Source organism: Lissotriton helveticus, chromosome 10 (assembly GCF_964261635.1).
Source record: "Lissotriton helveticus chromosome 10, aLisHel1.1, whole genome shotgun sequence".
Taxonomy (NCBI): domain Eukaryota; kingdom Metazoa; phylum Chordata; class Amphibia; order Caudata; family Salamandridae; genus Lissotriton; species Lissotriton helveticus.
The window spans coordinates 12,290,046-12,315,008 of NC_136071.1; the positions used below are offsets into that span (position 1 = coordinate 12,290,046).

At 47.8% G+C, this 24,963-nt stretch overlaps 1 protein-coding gene across 2 annotated transcripts in view; it reads left to right on the forward strand.

The window, feature by feature from the left end:
- Positions 1 to 11,462: 11,462 nt before the first annotated feature.
- The window catches only part of HUWE1 (HECT, UBA and WWE domain containing E3 ubiquitin protein ligase 1), a 1,655,742-nt gene continuing 1,642,241 nt past the window's right edge, over positions 11,463 to 24,963 (forward strand). The window contains exon 1 of one of the 2 annotated variants that reach the window (XM_078664564.1): positions 11,463 to 11,624. The gene's annotated coding sequence lies outside the window, so the exon portion shown is untranslated. The remainder of the gene's footprint in view (positions 11,625 to 24,963) is intronic. The other variant, XM_078664565.1, reaches the window with a different exon arrangement.

Sequence of the window (24,963 nt, forward strand, 5' to 3'; positions counted from 1 at the left end):
CAGGGATCTGTGGTGTACTTGGGACACCAGGTGGGGAGCGGCAAGGTGGCGCCCCTACAGGCGAAGATTGATACCATTCTGGCTTGGGAACCCCCCAAGACCCAGACTGAGGTGAGAGCCTTTCTAGGTCTCACCGGGTATTACAGACGGTTTGTCAAGGGCTATGGCACCATTGTGGCCCCTTTGACAGAGCTGACATCTAGGAATCAGCCCAGGAAAGTGAATTGGACTGAGGCCTGTCAAACTGCTTTTGACACCCTCAAAACTGCCATGTGCACAGCACCGGTGCTTAAGGCACCTGACTTTTCAAGTGAGTTCATTGTGCAAACTGACGCTTCAGAGCAAGGCGTGGGAGCAGTGCTCTCACAGATCAATGACGAGGGAGGAGACCAACCTGTGGCTTTCATTAGCCGGAGGCTGATCCCCAGGGAACAAAAATGGAGTGCCATTGAAAGAGAAGCTTTCGCTGTGGTCTGGGCTCTGAAGAAGCTGAGGCCCTACCTGTTTGGGACTCACTTCCGTGTTCAGACCGACCACAGGCCCCTCAGATGGTTAATGCAGATGAGGGGTGAGAATCCAAAATTGTTGAGGTGGTCCATTTCCCTACAGGGGATGGATTTTACGGTGGAACACCGCCCTGGTACAGAACACGCCAATGCTGACGGTCTGTCCAGATTCTTCCGCCTTAGTGATGAGGACTCCCAAGAGGTTGGGTAGTTCTCCCCACTTTCAGCTGGAGGGGACACGTGTTAGACCTGACACCTTTTGGCGTGGTTCTTCCCCCATCTTTTTGCCTCTGACTCATGTGTTTTGATGCTGTGCTGGATTTCGTTTTTGCTGATTTAGATGTTTTGGACACTCTGCCACTGCTGATCAGTGTCAGAGTGTAAGTGCTCCTTCTGTAAATTGTGATATTGATTGAGTATACCTAATTGGCATATTTGTATCACCACGAAGTCCCTAGTAGAGGGCACTGTGTGTGCCAGGGCTGGTGATGACAAATGCTGCTAGTGGGCCTGCAGCGCAGATTGCGCCACCCACATGAGTAGCTTTAAAATGGTGACTCAGGCCTGCCAGCGCAGGGCCTGTGTGCAGTCAGTGACTGCCATGTCAGCCTGGCCAGTGTCCCCACTGGCTAGGCCTAATCCTTCCCTGTCTGTGCACATCAGTCACCCCTATGGAAGGCTCAAGGTACCCCCCTGGGCAGGGTGCAGTGTATGGATAAGGTAGAGCATGTGCTAGTGCAGGTACTATGCTCTGGTAGTGGGCTACAGCCATTTTGTGTGCTCACTGCTGTAAGGCTATCTTGCTCCATAGAGTAACATGGAGGGGGGCTGGGCCCATGTGATACCAGCCTATCTCCCCATAGGAACAAGATGGGACATAAGTGAAAGATATCCCTGGACTCAGAATTTAATGACACATCTTTTAGTGAAGGGTGTTTTTAAATCCTGGGTTGGAGAATAGCCCTTTTAGAAAGTGGCTATTCTCTTGTCTAAACCTTTCTGTGTGCCTGGGTTTGTGGAATGTCTGCCTGGTCTGGATGTGACAGGAAGGGGCTGCAGAGCCCCAGAGGAGAGGGTCGGAGCCATCCCGGGGATGAAAGGGCACATCTGCCTGCTTGGGAGGAGGGAGGAAGGAATGCCAGATAAGTGCTGGGCTGTGCCTGCCTACCTCCCCCACATTCGCTCTCTCTTGGTGGTCAACTGACCCCCCTGGCCCTGAAGCTGACAGGAAGAAGAAAGCCAGAGACACCTCAGTGCTCCGCAACCCCCAGAACTGGTTTAGACTGGACCCAGGGCCTCCATGCACCAAGAACTTTAAAGACATTGGGGGTATAAGGAAAGGACCCCTGTCTGCAGAAAGTTAGATTCTGAAATTCTGCAAGCAAGAAGGAACCCTCGCTGGAAGGAGGACAGCTAGAGAACTGAAGGAAGACTGCCTTGCTGTGTGCTGTGTCTACATCTGAATCTCCAAGGGCCTGAGAAGAGCTGGCCTCCTGCTTGGAACCCAGGGCTAAAGGTTCCTAAAGCTATCCCAGGAAACAGCTGCAAAATCGTGCTGTTGGGACCCGGGACGCGTGGTGCTGGACTGTGGAGCGTGAGGAGGAGATCGGTGTGCTCATCGGCACATTAATCGTGAGGGTTGGAGGCTTGTGGAGCCTCCCCTCGTGAAATCTGCTCCCAGGTGGTGGCAAGGTCGAGAGGGGGGTCTAGTTCTGACCAGCGCCCCTTTAAAACCCTTTGCCGCCAAATCACCGTCGCAGCCCGGGGCCAGGATCACCCCTGGAAGTTGCTGTTCGTGACCAGGAGCGGCCGCGGCGAAGAACGAAGCCGCCGCGACCCCATTGGCTGAGGGAGCCGAGCCCCCTCACTAACGCCGCGACGGGATTGGCCCGCGCGGCGCAGCGTCATCAGGTGTGGTGTGCCGTGATTGGCTGAGCCCGCGGAGCGTCATCGGCGAGGCCGCGCTGCCATTCGTTGGCGGCCTCGCGCTCAGAGGGGCTCGACTGAGGGCCGCGACCGGATTGGCTCCCGTCGTCAAGGACCTCGTCTGCCTGAGTAATCACCGCCGGGACCGGGGAAGACTGACCCGACCTCGCCGAGGGACCTGAAAGAGTGCTCCAGCCCCCGGCCTGCCGTCTCTGCTCCCCGCTGCTCCCTGGAGAACCGAGAGCGGGCGGTGGAGCGTCCTGAGACCGGCCGGGCTGGAGCGCTAGTGAGCGCTCGCTGCGAGGTGCGCCTGGAGGGGAATCCCCCCTCCCAACAGCATTGCGGTGAGACGCGCTAGAGGCGCGAAGGGTCCCTGGCGCTAGGGGCCGAGGCCTGTTGATGTTATAAAACCTTGGCATGATCATTGGCTCGTTTTGAGAGCGAGTGGCATATAAATCAGTGGCCATATTTTTGAGTGCTGATTTAAGAGACTAGAGACATTTGTTTTGAGAACTTCCTGAAATTAAGAAAGACCAATTAAGAATTAAGTGCAACCTTGTTCTAGATGAAGTGTTTACCGTGCAACCTTTAAACTAGAAATGCTATCTGTTCTAAAGAATTGGTTATCGTGCAACTGCTTGATTTACCTTGCTGAAACTAGATAAAGTTATATTTTATATATACTTACCTGTGTGGTCTCAGTTTGTGGTGGATTGGGAATTGCTGTTGTGTTAAGTGCAAATGTTATCCACATTGTCTCCGAGTTTAGCCTAGACTGCTCGCGCCATGCTACCTAGAGGGTGAGCAGGGGTTATCTCAGAGGGTTATTCCGTTGCCCTGACCGGAGCTAGGGGTCCCTACTTGGGCCAAGGTACTTACCTTTGCCAACCAGAGACTCCCGGTTCTAACAGCTGGCTCATCATTTAAGTCCATTCATGCCTTCTTCCTGACATAAGGCGGTTATAATATAGGACTTATCTGGCGTTTGCGTTGTAATGTAGAGAATTGTCAACTGTTTGCTTTTTTGTGGCAATGCTCTGCGAGCACTTAATTGTAAGTGGTTTTCACCCGCTTCTTAACCGGGCGGCACTCTCTCTGACCCGAGCATGTCAGTTTCTGGCTCCCGCGCGGGTGCTCTAGGTGGCACTCTTTTGTGCCTCGAACGTGCTTCAAATGCACCAAATAGCAGCTTGCTGCGCTCCAGTTGTTGCGTTGCGCTTGGGGAAGTTGAGCGGCAGCCCGCTCATGCCTACTCCCCCCTAACCCTCGACTGACCCCGCGCTGCGGTAGGTTCTACAAGCATTGCCCATTTGCATAATTCTAATTTCCGCGTTTCTGCACGACAGTCAAGGGATTTTTCTGGGGCTACTGCCGTAGCCGTCCAAAGCAGGATCCCTGAAGGAGTACCAGCAAGGGGGCTGTCCACAGTAATAAAAGGGCGTATTTTTGGTCTTCAAAGGCTCCTGTCTCCTGTGAATGCAGCCCCAGCGGAACCACGATTATGCACCCTCTCGCTCCTCTGAGGAGGATTGGGCCCCCAACTGCACCTTCCTGCAGGGGTGGACAAGCTCCTTTCTTGGGCCATTTCCCGGGTCCTGGCCCTCTAGCAGGAGAGTGTTGATAAATTGTCTGCCCAGGTCATCAAGGGCACGGGGATACTGGGAGATGGGGGCTGGGCGTAGTGGGGTGACCCAGATTCATCCAATGATGAGGGGCACCTTGAAGGCTTCAGTCGGCTGACTGAAGTCTTTCACAAGAATGAACGAACGCTTAAAGAGGCACCCTACAGGGAGGAAGAGTTACCCGGGGTTACCAGCAACAAGGTCACGACAGATTTCAATCCCCGAAGAGGGGTTCCCCTACATGGGGAGGGTGATTTTGAGGAAGAAGAAGGTTCCTCTGATGAGACACAAGAATCAGGCAGGTTTTGGCGCTCGCAGCTATCCAACTACGATCCTTGTGATGGGGATAGTGCCCCTTCTGATAGTTTGACCCGGAAGGTATTTTTAGGCCACGTTCTGCGGACTGGGTATCTGACAGGAAGGTGGCTGAGTATGTGGGAAAAAACATCGATCAGACAACTGCTAGGCAAGGAGGTGAGGGCCTGCCTCAGGTCAGAATGTCCCCGACTATCAATGGCCGACAGGGTCACCGCTACCCCAGAGATAGACACTAAGCTGTACACCTTCTTTGGTAAATATATGAGGGACCCCAAGAAGGGATCAAAAGATCATGGAGGGCCTGCCAGGACAAACTCCTGGATGTGGTGGGACCTTAAACTAAATTCATAGAGCTGGCAGAGCGGTCCAGGGAGTCAGGTCAGCCCCTTCCCACGGACGAACTGGCGAGGTGGGTGCAGAGGGCGGTATGCCTTTTGGGCAACGTCAACTGCGCCCTCTCCGCAGAACATTGTCACTCCCTCCTTCTAAAGGTAGACCCTAAGTTGGACGGAACTCTCAGCCTCAGAGGCAGGTCCTGTGGCCCAGAACTCCCTCTTCGGCGACTCCTCCGTCAAGGAGCTAGGGACGTTTGTGTCGACATTCTCAGCTCCAGACAAGGCACAGACGTCAATGAAAAAAAATCTTTCCTGGAAAGGTTTTTGGCAGGCCAGAAGAGGCAGGGTCGCTCTTTCGGCTGCCAATCATATCAAGGCCCTAACAGAGCACAGGCAAGAAGAAACAATGGAGGGCAGGACAGGGAGCAAGGAACCTTCTACCCCTCCCGTGGCGGAAAAGGCAGGAATAACCATTGCGGCGGAGGGGCCTGCAACAACGCCAGCGTATACAGTGGTAAGCACCAGTCTGTTAAGACCTCTTCATTTGGGAGGGAGAATACGCATGTTTTCTCACAAAAGGGAAGAGATCCCTTTAGACCTTTGGGTTCTGGAGACTGTAAGGGGGTACCACATAGAGTTCTACAGAACTCCGGTGCAAACAGTCAAACCCCGTCCACTGGTCTTTTCCTCTCAGGACAAACCCCTTATAGATCGGGAGGTCCAGGACCTTGTGACAAAAGGGGCAATTTGACTCTCAGAGATGCATCCCGGGCGGTTCCTAAGCAACCTATTTTTAGTGGAAAAGAAGGACAAGGGCTTCCGCCCCGTCATCAACCCCAGGTCTTTCAACGAATGGCTGATTTACCGCCACTTCTAGATGGAGAGGATTCACCTCCTCTGGGATCTATTGTTGGGCGATCTTTGGATCTCAACTGGACCTGGTGATAGAGTTGGATGCCAGTCACCTGGGCTGGGGAGCCAGATGTGGCTTAATCTCCATGGGAGGCAGATGAACAGAGGAGCGGACTCTCCATATCAACTGTCTAGAGCTACTGGCGGGCTCTTTTGCCATTCGGTCCCTTACGAAGGACAGTTTCATTCTGTGGCTCCTACGGGTGGACAACATGACAGCGGTGCAGTATATCAACCGACTGGGTGGTACCCGATTTAGATCTGTTGCAGAGCTGGCCAAAGACTTCTGGCACTACTGCCTCCACCGTCAGATTTCCATGACAGCTGAATACCTTCCCGGGGCGCCAAACTCCGTAGCGGGCTGGAACACCAGGAACTTCAGGGATGCCAGTGACTGGCGACTCAACCCAAAAGTTTTCCAGGCACTGACGGCGTTTTGGGGACCTTGCCAGGTGGACATGTTTGCTTCCAGATGGAATGCTCCTCTACCCTGATACGTCAGCTGGAGACTTGACCCAGGGAGGAAGTGGTAGACGCCTTCCTTCAGGATTGGTTAACGGATTTGGCCTAAGCCTTCCCTCCCTTACTTTTTATCCAGCGGGTGGCAGCGCAGGCCTGGCGCCTAAAGGCCTCGATCATCCTATCACTCTGATCTGGCGATCAAAGGTGTGGTTCCCCTCATTCCAGGAGCTGGTTTGGGCCTCCCCGGTATGACTTTCATCGTATGAAGAGATCCTGGTGGACCCTCTAGGCCAACCACACCCTCTGGTTCTCCAGGGCCATCTTCACCTCATGCCATTGAGGATTTCAGGCGACGCTGGCAGGACGTCAGACTTTTGCAGGGGGCTGAATTCCTTGGGACCATCATGAGGTATAGATCGGCTTGGAGGAGATGGCTATGTTGATGTGTGGAGAGACACCTGGATCCCGTGGGCACCAGCGTTACAACTCTAGTGAACTTCTTGGCGGATCTTTTTGAAGAAGGACTGGCCTATTGCACCATCAGCTCCTTCAGGTCAGCTATTTCAGTGCGTCATACACTGGTGAATAAAGTTCCTGTGGGGGGAACACTCCTGGGTGAGTAAACTACTTAAAGGTATCAGGATTTCTCGTCCCCCGAACCTCGCTATGCAGGTCTTTCGGACATCAATCGGGCCTACGCCTGTTGTCATCTTGGCAAGACAATCAGTACCTATCCAGAAAGGAAATATTGGCTACGCTCGCTGTGCTTCTCTGCCTCATCTCCTGCAAGAGACCTTTAGATGTAATGGCCCTAGACGTGTCTGCTAGAAAGTTCACCCCTAAGGGGGTTATATTCAACATCTCAAGGAGAATGAAGAAGTGTACCAGGTTGGCATCCTATCCAGCTTTTCCTGAGTCTCCTAAGGTGTGTGTGGTCAGATGCCTAAAGGCCTATGAGGATATGACATTGGTGATACGACCTATGGGGGAACGGCAGCTTCTAATTGCCATTAAGAAACCCCTTGAAGGCTGTGTCATCCTGGACCATTGCCAGGTGGGTGAGATGGATCATGGCAGAGGCTGGCATCGTTACTAGTGAGTTTGGGGCTCATTCCACTAGAGGGGCTATAGCTTCCAAAGCTGTCCAGGTAGGGGGCAGATTGGAGGATATTATGAATGAGGCGGATTGGTCAACTGATTCCACTTTCAAAAAGTTGTATTTGAAACGAATCCATGACGCAGCCTCTCTGGTGGTAAGCTTTGCATAATCCTTGCCTCCGGTCCTGACATAGAATGAAAAATTTCCTAGTTAACGTGAAGGAAAGTTTCAATTCTATTCAGGACGCGAGACGAGGATTATCCCCACTGGCATACTCTACTGATGCCTCCCTCCCTAGGAGGACTTACGATGTAACATTCATGGATTCTACCGATAACAGGACGGGATCATGTGATTGTTAGGGAGTACTGAACTTATGTCGCTACTATGGTTCATTGTTATGCTTGAGGAAGTTGTGTTGACATTGTTTGTATGGCAACTAATTCCTGTATGTTACTTCAATACATAATGTGTATTTAGGTGATTCCTTGGACTCAGTTGATGTCCATTCCAGGTCCAATGTTATGCTTGGTGTACAATTCTTTATTTACTGAATGTTGGATACATGGTAAGAACCATTTAAAGGAGAGTGTTTAACATGTTACCCTTATCATCTTAGGTTCTGAGTCTAAAGCGGAATAAGGTCCAGTGGGCTCAACTTCCTTCAGTGAAGAAGAGGAAGGACTATGTCATCTCCTATAATATATGGACTATCGGACTGTTATGTGATTGGGCTGTTGGTGGCCGTGGTTACTCCTAGTTTTTATGGGAGTTGTAGTTCATTGATGTGTTTTTTTAACTTTATTTTTTGAATGTGCGTTAATAAAGAGTGAAGAAAGTGATGTATAATTCTCGCCTGTGTGTCCTTAATAGAATTGAAATGTTCCTTCATGTTTCACCAACCCACCCGCATGCCAACCAATTCAGACCTCCTCACAACAGTGGGCCAACTCCCTCTCAGTCTTCTTCGTGGATAAAATTAACATCATCCATAGCTCCTTCCCACAAGATGATGGTACTCCCCCCTCTGATAGTGTCCCGGACATAGTTAGACCGCATCTAAACCCCCTCAGAGATCTCCACCCCACTACCGAGGAAGAAGTCCTATCCACCCCTTCCAGAATTAAATCCGGCTCCCCCACTGACCCTGCCTCTGCCCATATAATATCCAAAATTGGACCTGCCGTAATACCCAGACTGACCATGCTACCTAATAACTCACTGTTCCTTTCCACTGTACCCACCATCTGGAAAGAGGCCATCGTGAAACACATCCCAAAGAAGCTTAATTCCAACCCTAAAGATCACAACAATTACAGACCCATCTACCTTTTACCTCTATTTGGTAAAGTCCTAGAAACAATAGTAAACAAACAACTGTCAGAATACCTTGAGAATAACAACCTGCTTGACCTCTCCCAGTCTAGTTTTTGGGCCTTCCACAGCACCGAAACAGCCTTGCTGGAGATGGTAGATAACATCAAACTCGTCCTTGACGGCAAAATACCTGCCATCCTGGTGCTGTTGGATCTGTCTGCCGCCTTTGACACCATCTCCCATGATATTCTTATCGACCGCCTATGGGAGCTTGGTGTCGAAGGCACCGCTCTGAACTGGTTCAAGAACTACCTCACCGACCGTAAATCTAAAGTCCAAACGGGAACCTTCACCTCCAGCATCCAGTCCATAGATAAGGGTGTTCCCCAGGGCTCTATACTTAGCCCTACTACCTTCAATTTGTATCTATCCCCCTGGCTAAAATAATCAAAGCACACGGCTTTGATACGCTGACGAGACCCATTTATTAATCACCCTTGGCCCGGACCCTACTTCCACAAAACTTAAATTCAAACAATGTATGACAGACATCAAAGACTGGATGACCAAAAACCACCTACAACTCAATGTCGGGAAAACAGAGATCCTACTCTTTGGAAAGGCCCAACAGCTATGGGCTGACGACTGGTGGCCCTCTGCTCTAGGTCCCTGCCCTCCCCCAAAAACAACAGCTCGCAACCTTGGCGTACTCATAGACACCAATCTCTTCATGTCTAACCACGTCAATCAGGTAGGGAGCACATGCTACGGGCTAATGCGTAGCCTGAGAAAAATCTTCAAATGGATGCCACTTTCCTCTCGTATGCCATTAGTGCAAGGATTAATCATCAGCCGCCTTGACTATAGCAACGCCTTGTTGGCATCCATTAGCCCCTTCGCTGCGGTGGCAATTCTGCCGCAGCGCTAGGGGGGGGGGGGCACGCATGCTTGTGACAGAACCGTTCCGTCACGAGCCTCGGGTGAGCTGTGCTTGTGACGGAGCGGTTCCGTCACAGCCCCGTCCGCTCAATAGAATGCGCCGCAACGGAACCGCTCCGTCACCAGCCCAGCCCACCCGAGGCTCGTGACGGAGCGGTTCCGTCACGAGCATGCATGAGGTTAATGAAACTCACCTAACCAAGCTCCAAGTTCTACAGAATACCGCAGCAAGACTGGCCCTTAATCTCCCCCCCCGGTCACCCTCCACCCCCAAACTAAAGTCCCTACACTGGCTGACCATTAACAAACGGATCACTTTCAAAATATGCTGCCTCGTACACAACACCATAAACAGTAAGGGACCCCGCTACCTAGCGCAGAAACGAATAGCAATCACTGCCCTAACCTCTTAGAACAGAAGGCGACCACAAGAAATTCCGCAGTTCCCTTAAAACCTTCTTATTCTAATCACCTGTCCCTCAGCTCGTCCTCTCTGTTACCTATGGTAATTGCTGTTGTAGCGCTATGAGACCGTTCGGTGATATACGCGCTTAATAAATGTCACAAACTAAACGCGCTTAATAAATGTCACAAACTAAAGTAAACTAAACTAGGACATTTTTCATTACTGGCTTCTGATTCGTAAACAAGCTTGTTAGTCCCTCCTTGGTACCGCCTTACCTGCATTTGTTACCGCCAATACCGACCGGACCTTTTACTTCATTTGTTACACAGTCTGCATTATAAGTGGGTGAGCCCTATTTTGTTTATTGACACTGATGGGACAATGGCGACTGCTTTTTGTACGTGCAGCGCACCGACAGAGGACAAGGCTGGCCACTTTTCTTATAGAGCGCTATGCTGCTCTAACTTGCATGCTGAGTGCGACACCCCCTTTAGGGACACCACGCTCAGCCTACATTTTTTAAAAAAACTTTGTTGAGCGCGGGTTCTGCTTCAGGGACACCACGCTCAGTTTCATTTTTTTTTTTACTTTCAAATTGAGCACGGCACCCGCTTCAGCGACACCGTGCTCTGCAATACAATAAGTATTGCTTTTGCAAAACTTTTAACTATTGGGATTGTATGTGGCAATGCCTTTTAATATTATAAAAGTCATTGCCATTTGAAATGCCAATAGCTCAAAACCTCCCAATTGCAGACTCACTGCATGGTAAATGCTTGTCATTCTAGGTTGGCTGGAGTCTGACAGGTGCAGTCCTACACTTATGTCAATGAATGACTGACAGGGAGTCCTTCTTCTCTGTCGGTGATCCACATTCCTGCACTAATGTCAATGGATGACTGACACGGAGTCCTTCTTCACTGTCGGTGCGCTGCAGCCCGGAAGGTGCATTCCTCCGCTTATGTCAAAGGATGACTGACACGGAGTCCTTCTTCACTGTCGTTGCCCAGCAGCCCCACAGCAGGTGCAGTCCTACACTTATGTCGATGGATGAGTGACGCAGAGTCCTTCTTCTCTGTCGGTGCTCCGCAGCCAACTACCGCATTCAGCCCTCTGACAGCCGCTGAGACGGAAGGGGCGCCCGGAGGGTCCGTGGCTCGCAGCCGACAGCAGACGCCGGCGCCGCGGCAGGATGAGGTACAGTGCTGCCGGCCGGGCGGACACACACACACACCCCTATACAGTGCGGACGGCGCGGCGGGAGTCCCGCGGCCGGTAGAGCCGCCATGTTGGGTTGGGGATGTGCATCTGTTACAGATCTGCAATGCGCTGAGACAAGTGTCCGCAGAGGAAGCCGGGAGCTCCGAGCTCCGAGCTCCTCAGATGGCGCCTTCCAGAGCACAGTAGTGCTGCAGGGGTGGGCGGGCTTCTCACAGTCGTCTCCCACCTAGGGAATTTGTTGACAATGTGTGGTGTCGTCTTTCCCGCCACGCGCCCCGGACCCACTGCGCTTCCCGTAGCCTTCCCTTTGCGCAGGGGTGCGCTGAGGTCTTGGCGCCGCCATCTTGGGGTCAGGCACGTCCTCCTGGCGCAGGCGTGCGTGGGGGTCCCAAGTCTCGCGAGGCGTGCGTGCGAGTGCGCGCGCCGCCGCTGGCTCGGGCAGTCTGTGTCTCTCCTCCTCTGTGGTGTGTGTTTAAGATGGCGGGCGGCGGCGGCGGGCGGCAGTGACCGGCGGCGGCGACCGGCAGCAGCAGCGGCGGCAGCCCATGCTTCGGACCCCAGGTACAGAGGGGGCCGCTGGGGGTGAGGGGCCGCCGGCTCTGAGCGGCGGCCTGCCCGGGGTACGAGAGCGGCGCGCGGCGGCGGCCTCCCGCACCGGGTCTCGCGCCCTCCTGTGCGCGCGCTGGGAGGCGGTTGGGGGGGCGCGCTCCCGGGTGGGCTCGGAGTCTGATGTGTCACGGGGCGCCCCCTCCCCCCCCCCCGCTGCCCCGGGGAGCCCGGGGGGGCGCGCTGACAGCTGCCCCTTCACGAGGCCCCGGGCAGCAGAGTATTGACAGGACCCCCCCACCATACCATGGGTACCCCTCCATTACAGAGACCCCCGCAGGCGCAGACCCCCCCGTCATAATGTATGTTTATAACCGGGGGACGTGCCCTGGGGGCGGGGGGTGTGTGCTGAGGGGGGGTTTCCAGGCCCTGCACCGGATGCCTTGGAGCTCAGGATGAGCCCATTGCCAGGGGCGCGAGGCCCGGGGGGGGGGGGCAAGTGACGGCACGGGCGGGGGCTCCCAAGGGCCCCTGTGCACCAGCCCGTCAGGAGGAAACCACCACATGAGCTGTGGGGGAGATGAGCTCCTAATGTTTGTATCAGAGAATATTCACCTGAAGAGCTCCTCAGTGGAGCACATCAGCTGCCACTCAACAACGCTTTCAAACCATTAGTAAGGCCATGGTTCCTGCACTACAATAAAGGTCCCTGGGTTTCATCCTCCTCCTGTCAGATGTACATAGTGGAGAAGTGTGGCTCACCGGTTAGAGGAGGCAGTCCCTGATGCAGAGATCAGACCCGGGACCAGGGTTCAATTCCCGACGCGGCAGGGTCTTGAGCCCAAATGTCCACGGACTCGATAATTCTCGCTTCGGTGCCTATTCCAATCATGGGTCCCACTCTGCAGCTCTGGGCAATAGCTTGCTTAATCTCCACTACGGCCCCACCGCGATGGGATGCCTGCCTTCACCTTGGGGATGCCCAGTAGGGGTAATCTCGCAGGGAAAGACCAGGACGGGTTCCCAAAGCAAGCGCTAAGAGAGCTTACGGTGAAAAGGCGCTATATAAGAACGTATGATTTACGATTATAGATGAGCCGTGGAGCTGTCACTGGTCGGGCCCTGACCCCTCCATCACGCTCCTCGCTGTGGTGCTCAGCCCTGGCAAGAATCCATCCATCTCCATGCACATAGTATGTTTCGTACTCTCCTCTCGATGTCTGTTTTGTCCAGACCTATGATATGCAAAGTCAATTATTAAGCTTTGACTCAGTGTTAATAAATTGAACTTAAGCTGTTTATTTGACTCCCATTGAGTCATGTGCCGCAAATAGCCGGAAGCTGGCAGTCTTGCTTCCCTTCATAATCATTCTCAAACACCATTGTGGATGTCCAGTTAACACTTGTGGCTTGGGAGAAGCTTTTGTCAGGTCTGTTGCTTATGGTGCCGGCCTCTCTTCTGGTACCAGGTGGGGCAGTGAGACTCCCAGCTCCTGACCATGGGGAGCGTGCTCAGTACAGCGCCGACCATGGGGAGCGCGCTCAGTACAGCGCTGAAGCGCTTTTTTTATTGGCACGGCTTCACTTTCGATTCTTTGGTGTCACTTTCTCCTGGAGGTATTTTCAAAGACTTTACTGGTCTTATCATTTCTTCATAATGTTATGGTGTTAGTTACAATTTAAATATTATCTATACTTTTCATTTTTCCTTCACTTAATTGAGCCCCTACTAGGACTAAAAAAGGCTTGAAGTGGTGGTAAAAAAAGTGCATATATATTCTAATGTTAACCATATGCTCTCTGTGATAGTCTTTGTGTCTGGGGCAGAAGTTCGTTCTTTTTTTTTTTGTGGCCGAATAGACCTCTTAAGCTGCCTGCCTGAATTAAAGCTGTACATAGGCACTTTCCCTTCGCCCATTCTTCGCAGGCATTTGATTGCACAATAGTTGCTAGCCCACCTATGAAGTAATTGCATTACCTGAAACTGATATGGCTGTTGTCGCAGTCCTTGTTGTTGATCACTGTAACCCCCATCACGAATGCAATAGAGGTTTATATTAAATTCTGTGCTATACTCTGTAGAAGGGGCTTAGGACCTTGTACTGCAGAGACCATATGATACAGGTTTGTAGTATAGGAAGTGCTGGGGTGGTCTGATTTTAATTGTGCGCTTTGTCATTCTACTCTTTACATGCAATTGTCTATGATCGAAAATGTGTTTTTCTTTTTACAAATAAAGGTGCTTGCCCGCTGTCAATTTATTTGTTGATGTGTAGTTCTGAGTTTATAACTCGCCATACTGCTCTGAAAAATGTTTGCACTGCCTCACCTCTCTATCCTGGAGGATTATTTCTGTAAGGGTTTACTTGGTTGCTCAGTTTGGGTCCAAAACAAAAATGGGCCCAGAACACCAGAGCTAAAACTATCAGTTGCCACAACTAAAGTTTAATAACCCCCCCCCCACCCCCCACCTATCGCCAATTAAGGAATTACATTTAATTCATATAGTGGAACTGTCACTTCATAAGAAGCGTCCTGGTGCTAAAAGAAGCATGGGAGTAAGAATAGAATCTCAAATTCCTGAAGCGGGAAGGTCTTCAAATGGACCCTGAACAGCCTTTCACTGGGGTAGTACAGAGATGCAGTAGTGAAGAGCTACAAATACTTGGTGCTAGGAAATGCCCTTGCTGGGGAGTATTTTGTTAACCGGTTCTGGATGTACAGCGGGCGAGTGATGAAATGCTCTGTAGGTATTCAAGTATTTTGAACTTACCTCTACACTTGATTGGCAGCCAATGTAGTTGTTTTAAGCCTGACCTAATTGAATGCCTTCTGTGAATATTTAACACAAGCCTGGCTGTGCATTCTTAACACACTGAAGCTGTGTAAGGAGTTCTTGAGGGGCTCCCAGGTAAAGGATACCTTAATCTGGAGACTATCAAGGCACAAACAATCCCTGTGCGGGTGACCAGAGGGAGCTATTTCTAAAACTTATTCTTCTCCCCAAAACAAATTCTCAGTAACAGCCGTGCACAATAGATTGCCTATTGCAAAGATGGCTGCCACATCCAAACGCTAAACGTATGCTGTAGCACAAGGTGTCTTCTGTGGTCTGTGTTGTGTAGTAAGCAAGAAAGACTGGGCCACTGTGGTATGTACCCTGCTCTTTCCTAGTGTTAGTGTTGTGTATCTTTTTAAAACTCCTGCTGGCACAGGATTATGTCTGTGTTTTTTAGCTGTCTTCATGCATTGGAGTATGTTCTTTAGCAAATTCACAGTACTGTGGTCCTGCTTGGTTGAGAATCACATTGCTGCACTTGTGTATGCAGGACAGCTGGAGTGGCTTCAGGGCTAGTGATCTGAGACCTACATAAGAGTGAAAGCTGCTGCTAGAAACTCTTGCAGAGCTGTAAATGTTGTGCCAGAGCTCTAAGGAATCCAGACTTTGAGTCTGGCACTCTGTTCACTAGTGTGACTGGTGCTTGCTGTTAGAATAGTTGTATGCATGGTATGTGGGTCAAGTGATTCATGCAGGTAGCTTAGTGGGTGGGTTTTACAGCAGGTGTTACTGGACAAGGCTTCTTAAAACTAAATTATGTGCAGCCAGTGTTATGAATGATACACCCAGTCTTTGGCCATCCTCACTAGATAAAACCGAGCAGCAAGCCTTTCAAGTGGAGCATTGTACTCTGCTTTGGTGTGATTTGAGGCAGTGTTTCAAGAGTGAAACTTGTCCTTTGTGAAGTAATTATTCAGAGTATCTTCATCTGTGGTCTCAACATACACTGGTATTGAAGCCTTTATGGTTGAAAAGCACCCAGGCGTCACTCGCACCTCACAGTTGCACCCACAGACTGATCCGAGTAGCGGTTGTACACCTTCACACCTATTTAGTGACTCTGACATAACTCGCACACTGCTGACACATTAATGGTCTCGCACCAGATGGCACTGCCAACACCATCAGTCTAGCAGTCTCACTCAAACTGCTCTCACCATCACCAGATAGCAGCAACGCCAGTACGTTTGATAAATTGAAGTGCATCTTCATTGAGTGGTGACTTGTGTGGTAGTGTCTGAAATAAAAATGGAGGCTGGGTGGAACGATGAATGCGTGGCGGAGGTCATGAAAGGATTCAGTGACTGACTGCGTGTTTTATGTAGTACTGGCATGGGCAGAGCTGTAGGTGATCATGCTTGAACTGCCCAACAAATCAGCCTGACAAGCAAGGTTGGTGTAGGGATCACTGGCTCTGGATTTATTGCTCACATGTTGGTGCCTTCAAGTTGGTTAAAAAAAGTTTCTTCATTGGGTACATGATAGGAGACTAAATCTCTGTTCCCGCCTAATCGAGGGGAGTTGAGGTTAAATGATTCAGACCTCAAAGCATTCTCCTCTGCAATGACCTATGAAATGGAAATCGAACTTGAGCTCTCTTCTTCCTTAGGTATCATATAAAATCTTTATTGCTTGACTAATTAAAATCATTGCAATCACATCTTACAACTCCAAGAAACACATTTACATTAAAAACAAAACATCTTCTCATCACATAATAAAAAACGGTCCCCTGAATAGTTAAAAAACTTTTCGATAAACCCAAATCTAGCCCCCTTGCATCCTTAATTACAGGATATTATTGCACATTATACATTTTAAAGTGACGGTGTGCATTACATACTATATCCATATATATGACGGAAACATATTCAGATAACCATGGATTTCCACTATGAAACATACACGTTATATTTCAAAGTGCTATTGGTAAGGTGCAGAAGTGACTAATGCGAAGAAGTTTCTTTTGTACATTTCTTGACCCCTTACCTTTCAAAGTGCTAATGTGCAATAACTGCAACGACCAACATATCAAGACAGAAAAAGTGCATCAATTTGCTGCGATGATAACCCAGCTATTGTTACATTTCATATTAATACCCTCGTAACAAAAATTATTAGGTGATAGAATTTGAGCCGTTAAAACGATTAGTACCAAAGCCATAAAAATAAATGGGATCTGCCCTGTTATATTAGACATTTTTCAACGTCCATTAAACATTTTAGCAGTTGACATAGTAAAGAAACCGATTCACCAGACAATGACATGATTAATGCCTGTGGGACAGATCTCACGCCACTCATCAAAAAGTAAGGTCTCAAAACTAAACGTCTAAGATTAATCAGCTTGGGGCATACACATACTATATGTACAAGAGTTTCCTGTGGCCATCTGCAAAATCTACACTCAGAATCCGACCACTGTTTGATCCATGATAGTGTCCTCCATTGTTGGGTTTTCTCCCATACGTAACCTTAAAAACACTTTTTAAACTTTGCAGAAAAGAAAACATTCATATACAGCTGAACACACGGGGATTGGTATGAATTGATCACATACCATGCATAATTTTTCTCAGCGAATGCATTTTTATCCAATTTAAACGATTCAGCTTTAATATGCTTTTTAAAAATAAAATTATAGGTGGGCATTTTCAGATCTGGCATTTCACTTTGCAGGCCGATATCTCGTAGGGGAGTTAAAATATAAGATCTCCATTTAGCCGCATAGACAGCCATGTCTATTTCTTGCCAACAAATATTCCCTAAAGATGCAGGGGCTCACGTTGACCATGCAACCATACATTTAAAAAAAAAGCTCCTTTTGATACCAGTCACTGTCTTTGGCGACCAAATTCCAATCTTACTAATGCTTGACACACTGACCTGGCAATCCCTAAAGTTGCTTTGAAGACCTTGACAATCGGTAGGTTAAGCACCTTCACATCTTTCCCTCTAGTAATGGGGGACCATAAATGAGGGTTGATTGTAACTTGGCTTTGGTTACTTTTATATTAAACTCATGTGATTGACAGTTCAGTGAATTTTTTTTTAAACATTTGAAAGCAAGGATCAATAACACAGCCATGGCCCTTAAATCCTTAACATGAAATTTAAAAGACCTGCAATTGTCAAACATCACCCCTAAGTATCTGTATGTCTTAATATCAATTGTACCTGCTCTGGCCTTCCAGGGATTAAACTTCTGTTTAACTACACCAATTTTCATCACTTTGTTTTTTTTTAACATTGAAGGCCATTCTGTCGTGTATAGTCATCAAAGGCAGTAATAAGTCTTTGTAGGCCGATAGGAGTATGACTCGCAAGAATCGTATCATCTGCATACTGGAGGTAACTAATTTGCCCCCCCCCCCCCTAGATTCATGCCCATTAACAACATCCAAATGCTGAGAAAGATCTGATAAAAAATAAATTAAATAATCAGGGGGCAATGACGCAACCCTGCTTTAGGCCATTATGTTCTAATTTTCCTTGACAGGGAATTACCATCCCCAATCTTAACTTGAACCCAAATTTCGGTATACAGAAGTATAATAGCTTTCAACAATTTCTTTGATATTCCCTGATCTGACAATTTTTTTTCCATAACAAATTTCGTGGCACAGAGTCGAAGGCTGCCTTAAGATCAATAAAAGCAATGTATACATTTTGTATATTCAAGACATCCCTCTCCGCAAGCAAGGTTAGAGCCAACAAATTTGTAGTAGTGGATTGTCCTTTCTGGAAACCAGTTTGATTACATGGAATAGTACCCTCATGAATAACCCAATCTTCCAATTCTATCAGGAGAGAAGAAGCAAACATATTTGCATCGACATCAGTCAACAAGATTAGTCGATAATTGTACTTAAAATAACATTCTACCGAAAAATTAAATTTTACAACCTGGAGGTTGTGATCACTTTCTGGTCGGCCAATTACCTTGTATTCAGAAAAACTTGATCTCAAATTGTCTGAAATAAATGTATAGTCGATGATTGAACCTTACTTAGAGTTCTTAAATGTGGGAGTAAATCTAGATTTTTTTTTACTGGCTGGCTCCAGCCTCAGACATAATGTCACAGCAGTCCTTTGCCAGCCCTCCCGATTTATAGTTCGATTCTGAAAACCAAAATAGTTGCAAATTAAAATCACCTGATACTATTAAGCCAGCATCTGGATAATTAATGCACGCACTGCATCCCAAATGATATACAACTGTGCAGACCAATTTTTATTAGCACTCAGGTACGCATTAAGAATAACTAACCTTAAATCAGAGGTGTTTGCCATAAGGCATTGTAGCCAACCCAAATTAAAGTCTACCACTTCCACAACTATGTTTAAATCGGCCGCAATATAACATGCCAGTCCACATTTTGCACAGCCAAATTTATTGTTTTTTACTGCCGGAATACTATATTCATTAAATCCAGAAAAAGGAGTCATTTGTTCGCACCATGTTTCTTGGTATAATAAAAATGCAAATGAATGTCAAAATATCGTATCTGGATCAAACAATAAATGATTCAGGCCGTGAACATTCCATGAGTTTAGACTTATTTCATGTACATTATCTTCAATAGCTCCGGTTGTTCAATTACTGTCGCTATGGGGCACCTTTTGCCAAGGATGCTGGCAACCAAGACCAGTCCTCCATTCGCACATTGTTTTTGGGTAACCACTTGCAAAACCGACCCCCTGACTGGGGATTGGTAATCCACAAACCAGAACTGCAAGATTGGTTATTTGATGGACCCACTTGTCCTCGAAGTACTGGATTTGACTTGTTACTTTCAACGATTTTACAACCTTTATCCACCTGTAGAGCCAGTACCTTCAAGATCTGGGGATATTGTACACTGGCCCAGATCTCGACCTTCATTCCACAGTCCGTAAAATTCAAACTTGATCCTAGAATCTTAGTAACAATATCACTTGAGGACCAAGTTGTAATAGTGTACTCCTGAGGAGTATTGGGTTGTACCGGTCTAAATTGTACTGACACCAAATCAGTGGATTTAATAAACACTAAGTCGGGGATAGTTGAAATGATTTTTAATAGTAAACTCCAGTTGAGGCTATCATGGGATCCCTGGGATTCATACAAGGGGTGCATTACTAGTTTAGTGTCCCCATTTTTACAACTATAGTCCGGTCTGCCACACATGGGGCTTAATAGCCCTGAATGACTTTCTTTAGGTAGAGTAGGTTTAGGGAATATTTGTAATGAGGGGTAGACACTGGGCGATAGTAGGTTCTAACATGTCTACCGTACTAGACCGTTTCCATGTATCAACTAGATTTTTGAGCAGAAGTCCTGGCCCCTGGGGTTCATTATCCAGTTTAATCACACATTCCTTATTGATAGCTACCAAATCCGATTTTATTATGCCATTAGGTTTGAGAGCATCAATATTACTACCACTTACAGGTCCCTGATCATTATCCCTCATTGGTAACGGCAATACTATAGAGGAATACCCGCCTGCTACAACGTCAACCTGAGGTATGCATTTCTTAACAGCTGGTTTAAATATAGGATAATAATCCCTAGGCTTTGCTGCTATAGCTAAGGCAACTACACTTCTGGCCTTAGTCCGCTCTTTCCTCAGCCTTTTCCTTGAACGTTTAGATAATGGGTGACAATCACTTAAACATTCCCCTGAGCTTATGCAACGGGGTTTATTAGTGGTTGGTGACTTGCCTTTCTCGAGTCCCTTGGAGACACAACCATCCTCTACATACACATCTAGACACAGACTTACTTCGCCCTCCCCGTCTATCTCCTTTAGCAGACAAGAGTTATCACAACCCACTTTTGCCTCAACTTCTTGCAGCTTCTTGTTTCCAAAATACACTATTACCCCCTTCCTTTGTACAAACCAAGTTTCTATCCGTAAACCGGTTTCTCTGCTGTTTTTGTAATTTCTTTCACAAGAGAACCTCAAATTTCTGGGAGCTCTGACATTTTATCCAACATATGAGAACATGTACATCTTATCAATTGGTTATTAACTTCAGCCTGGGCCTTAACCACCAATCCTGTCAGGTTTTGTAATTTTGAATCCATACCGGCCACATAGACTGCTAAAGTATTTAACAGATCCACCTGAATTTCAAGTTTATTTGAATGGAAGTCAAGTGCACCTGTTATAACATTAATAGTATTTAGAAAACTTTTCCATACACCGATATCCTCTGTATTTTTATTTTTTGTAATGTGATAATCAACATTCGGTAAAACTTCATATTTGTCCAAAAATGGAAGATCCGTAGGGCTCAATGAGTTATCAAGCTGACTTAAATTAGGATCAGCAGCGTTCAATGAAATATCAACTTGTCCTAGAATCTGAATACCCTGAAGATTATTTATATTCTCCATTTTTTCCTGAATTAAGATTGCCTGATCATCACCACATTTCCCTGAGCCAAATATACTTAACATTTTTATCATTTGTTATCTCTAAAGTCTGCATTCCTAGATTCCCACCTTTTTTATCAGCCCCAAACACAGGCATCCCAGATATCAAAAAGCCTTGGGACACATTGATAACCTGCACATCCCCCATACAGATAACGGGTGCATCACTAACGTTCGAGAACATAGTGCAGCTTGATAAGTCCAAAGAAATATCCGCTGACTGATCAACCTTTGCACCAAACTGCGTCTTCAGTGGAGACCCCATCTTTGTGCTGATTAGTTGGGGCAGCATGAACTTGGGCTTTGACTACCATTTTATACAGTGATTTCCCCCCCCCCCCCCCCCCCCCCCGCAACAGATACATCTTGATTTGATTGAACTAGTTGTGTTGATTGAATAGGGCTGAGTACTTGATTTCCACTTTCTCTCAACTCTGAGTGTAGAGTCCTCAAATTCTGCTAGGTCTTTATTCACAATTTCTGATACAAAGGGTGTATTGATATCAGTTACACTCATTTTTGACGACACCCTTCTGTATAAAGAAATCCTTAATACTAAGCTGGGAAGAGTTGGTCCCTCCTCTTATAGAGAATGGGATTCTAATTTTCCCCATACCCTTCAAAGGAGCCCCGGGCTTGAGTTTGAGCTTGACCCAGTTCTTTCCGGTACACATCGCCTGTCTCATTCGCCTCTTGGGTATTCTTTTTTGAGTGAGTTGGCTTTTTCCTAGCAACTCTTCGCCTTTTTTGTAGCTGTTCTTGAAAGGACAGTTGCGCTTGACCCCTCACATGCCCAAATCTCATAGTGCAACCTCCAGTTGTCAATAAAACACCCAACAGTACCTTTTTGGGGACCTTGGAAGGATTCCAGATATCCTACGAGCTCCCCTGTTTACAGTTACACCACTTAGACTGCCACAGCTGGCCGTGGCCCCACTAACCGTACCCACAAGCCGCACCTGGTCCACCCGAGCTGCTTCTGCTGGGGGGGGGGGGGAAGAGAGAAACAGCTGCAGCTGTTTTCTGCCCGCAGGTTTCCGTTCACCTGCCGCCTGCTTCACGCTCCCTGCTCACACCTACCAGCGGTGATAAAAGCACAGGGGCGCAGCGGGTGACCAAAACTCAGCAACACACGGTCGGGCTCAACCCCTCCCCCGCACCTGGAGCTCAATAGTGAATGATTTCCAAACAGCACAAGCACTCCAAGCTGGGACTGGGGAGCCAGGGAGCCAAGGGCTGGAAACCACAGAAGCGCGAGACAGCAATTCCGGCGTCCTTCCTCGCAGCACACCGGCGTCCTTCCTCGCAGCACACCGGCGGTCAGCGTGAAAACCGGCACAAACTTCCTTAGGTATCACACTAGAGACTTTAGTTTTTTTAGTTAGTTTATGTAACATGTTTTTGCCACAAATTAAGTTAATATTGCACAGGCAATTAGGCCAGCATGTATTTCGCAACTAATACTAGTTTGTTCGGGGCAAAGGAATAATGAAATGATGATCTACACTAAGAACTATATTTTAATGAGTCCAATAAATATGTCCGAAACCAGTAATTACAAAGAGTAGACTGAAATAGATAACAGAACAGACAGAAACATATTTTAAAAATATAATATTGTACAACAAAATTAACTCCAAAAGTAAAGACCTACTCTATGCTTGGTGTTACAAAATAGTCAACATTTTTTATGTATCAACAAGTGGTTAATAAGGACCTTAAGACCCATAAATTGTTCGTCTGGCGATCTTTTGACGTTTGCGATAACGGAGTCCAAATAATTCACTATTTAGCACTCATCCAGCGAGTGGTCTCAATGATCTTAAAGCACAGACAGTGAAAACTCTAGTGGAAGGAAATAAATCAAGAAGCTCGAGCCAAACAGGTGAAAAACGGCAACTGTTGGGTTCACCACACAATATAAAATCACAAATGTTCTTAGGTGTACCAGATCCTAAATAGACACTGGCATTTGTTTGGGATTGAGGAAGATGTTTCTAAATAAATCAATAAAAGGTGGGAGATCACTTTTAGATATGGGAAAATATATTGAGACATATCCTGGATATTCAGAGACAAAACGTGGTAAAGACACCATCTCTGACACATCAGTTTTCTTTAATTGTACCGATTGTTTTTGTTGTGACTTTACCCATAAAACAATGGTCAAATTTAATTTATTGCCTAAGGAACAGTCCCACTATTCAACCATTCTTGGATTATAACTCGGTTTTGTGTGTACATAATGACTTGTGCCTATCATAGAAACTATGTAGACTGGCCTCCATCTCCTTTGAAAGAGATGGAAGGAACATTTAAGAGCCTTTATAAACTCCTCTGAAAAATACTGCATGTGTTTGCATTTGAGTGACTCGATATATAACGATGACCTGAAGGATATAAGGTTTGTGGCACTTCTGGACGGTTACAGTGCAAATGCTTCTTATTGTTGAAGCAGTCTTTTGCTTTTTAAAATCATTCCGTGTTTATAAAGCGCAGCTAATCGCTGATAGGGTATCCAGGCCCTGGCAGGCCCTGGCAGCTTAGTCGAACAGCCAGACCTTGATGGCCTTTCAGACTTCCGAAATAAAGGTGATGGTCTGGAGGTGCGTGGAGAGTATGTTCCAGGTCTTTGCTGCGATGTGGGAGAAGGAGTGTTTTCCATTTCTGCTTATGTAGATGCAGGGAGTATGGGTAAGTGAGAGGCAGGTGCACCGTTGTCTCGTTGATGGTTAGCAGACGTTCAGGTGGTGGTTAATGTAAGTGGGTCCTTGGTTGTGTACAGCCATGTGTGTGGGTCCTAATCATGAATTGGCATCTCTAATGTGGAGTTTCCTGAGGTAGGGTGTGATGTGGGTTTGTGGGGGAAGGCCAAGGAAGAGTCTGGCTGCGGCGTTAAGTCTGTGCTGTGATTCCTGCATAGAGGGCTTTGCCGTAGTCTAGTTAGCTGGTGATGAGGCCTTGTCACAGTGCATCTTGTGTGTATGGGTAACCACTTGAAGATCTTGCGTAGGATACGCAGAGTGAGGAAACAGGCGAAGGAGACTGCATTGATCTATGATTTCATGGTGAGCTTGTGGTCAGTGATTCAGAGGTTTCTGGCGTGGTCGGAGGGAGTGGGTACTGGTACTAGGTCTGATGGCCACCAGGAGGAGTTCCATATGCTGCTTCTGTTGCCCAAGATCAGTACCTCCATCTTATCTGTGCTCAGCTACAGGTAGTTGTTGTTCATCCTGTCGACGACGCTTGTCATGCATCTGTGGAAGTTGGTTCTGGTGGGGTTGTCAGTCAGTGAGTGAGGGTGAGTTAGGTGTCTGCACAGGAAATCCAGTTGGGACCATGGGATCTGACAGTGTTGGCCATAAGGGCATCTATGCGTTGAGCGTCGGGCTGAGGGATGAACCCTTGTGGACAATGCTGGTGATCTGCTTTGGTTCGGAAAGGCGGAAGGTGAATCCTCTGGGTTTTTCTGGAGGCGAAGAAGGTGATCCATCAGAGTGCGTCCCATTGGATGCTGATCTGGTGGAGTCTTTCAGTCCGCGTGTGGTGCGATACAGTGTTAAAGGCTGCAGAGAGCTTGAGGAGGATCAGAGCTACTGTTACTCCTTGGTTGAGGAAGGTTCAGATGTCATTGGTGGCAGCAGTCAGGGCGGAGTTGTTGCTGTGGCTGCCCTAGGAAGCCAGATTGGGAGGCGTTGCGTAGCTGGTTCTCTGTCATGAGTTTCTTGTTGATCTTTTCCATTACCTTGCCTGGGAATGGGAGCAGTGAGATTCGCTGCTAGTGTTTGAGTTTACAGGGGTCTCGTTGTCTGCGGCTAGGGATGTCGTCTTTATTGCCAATAGCAGGTGGTGGTAGAGGTTGAGGGAGGTCTTGAAAGCTGCCCTGTTGGAGGTGTCTTTGCTGGCACGCGGTCTCCTCTCAGCTGTTTGCTGTCTTGTTTCGTTGTTCTGAGTTCTTGGGTATACCAGCTTGCCTTTTCTGAGGATTTTCCTGGGATGTTGCTCTTGTTTGTGGCAATACTGTTGGTGCAATTGGTGATCCAGGCGTTGAAACTCAAACTCTCTGTTTGAGGTTCGTCACTGTAGCAGGA